A 1,350-nucleotide genomic window follows, 5' to 3' on the forward strand; every position below is an offset into this window, starting at 1 on the left:
CACTTGGTATAATAAAAAAAACAAATATACGCAATTTTTCAACCGAGATTTTTCTTTTTTTTTTATTGTAGGTATTGCAAGTCTAAACAGTTATTTAAATTTTATATGAAATAAAATTGTATAGGTATAGTTATAATTTTGATGTGCATTAATGCCATTTTATAAATTTATAATAAGTATTATATATATTTATTGTAAACCCCTATTGCATAACGTTGCTTTTAAATTGAATATGTCACTCCAAAGTTGCCTGGAAATTATTTCTAGGTTTGTAATATCCTGTTTTGATTGTTTCTGTATTCTGTGGTTTTGTTCCTGGAAACGTCTAATGAAACTACTTTATTTTGTCAAATATAAATCAATTAATAGATTGCATTCGTATTTCATTACGTGTAAGTACGTATACTTTTTAGGCTCCTATATTATCTAATGTTAGGTTATACTAATATGAGTGACTTTACCTATCTTAAATTAGATTAATTATACGTGTATTTAAATTGCCTTACCGTAGGTAAGGGATAGATAACAAATGGGAATAGCTGTGAGCTAGTTCTATTTCAAAAACCTTATTTGTCTACTAAAAACCAGAAAGACCTACTATTCATGGAATTAGTAATTCTTTGTTGTTATAGAGCTGTTATTAAAACATTTTCGTTACGAAATAGCTATAAATTGTACCAAGTAAATAAAATTTGGTTAAAAAATACAGTTAAGTCAATTAATGTTGTAGTCAAGGATATACATAATTTCAAAAATTTCGAAAAACGAGCCCAACATCTTTGAAACATTTGATCTTAGACAACTTTTAGAAGATTTCTTTAAAAATTTTGTTTTACAAAAGAAAAACAACAATACTTACTCGTTAATCCCATCTGAAATCACCTCCACACAGTCCATTTGACAAATATATCTCAGAACAATCCGATATTAGCTAAATGCTGCACTGTCACTTTGAAATATCGACACGCGGCTCTCGTTACCGTATTGCTCGACGTGAGGCGGGCGTTCGTGACGCAGTCCCGCGCCAATCTGAAGTGAGAAGCCGGGACGCCAGCATTACAATACATTATAGGGATAATGGTGCTCTAGCATCGCTTTGCAAGCTCTGACACTACTTTATATGACAGTGCACGGGAGGAAGATATCGATTCCTGGAAGAAAATTCGAAAATTAATATTATGCTAGGTTATATTATTATGTATGGAGAAAATAATGTAATATTGATTGTATACTAAAGAGATGTTTTGTGAATGTTCTTACAAATAAGAAGAATGGTAGGTAGAGATGTCTTCAAACTTTATTTTCTGGTTGAAATTTTGATTAAGTAAGTAACACATAAAATTGAGTTTT

General features: G+C 30.3%; 1 protein-coding gene across 1 annotated transcript in view; it reads right to left on the minus strand.

Annotated features, from left to right (window-relative positions):
• The window catches only part of LOC113236325 (leucine-rich repeat, immunoglobulin-like domain and transmembrane domain-containing protein 2), a 102,279-nt gene extending 101,278 nt beyond the window's left edge, over window positions 1-1,001 (minus strand). Inside the window, exon 1 of the mRNA XM_026472340.1 lies at window positions 860-1,001. The gene's annotated coding sequence lies outside the window, so the exon portion shown is untranslated. The remainder of the gene's footprint in view (window positions 1-859) is intronic.
• Window positions 1,002-1,350: the final 349 nt, after the last annotated feature.

Source organism: Hyposmocoma kahamanoa, unplaced genomic scaffold, assembly GCF_003589595.1.
Source record: "Hyposmocoma kahamanoa isolate Upper Pololo Valley unplaced genomic scaffold, ASM358959v1 91, whole genome shotgun sequence".
Lineage (NCBI taxonomy): Eukaryota > Metazoa > Arthropoda > Insecta > Lepidoptera > Cosmopterigidae > Hyposmocoma > Hyposmocoma kahamanoa.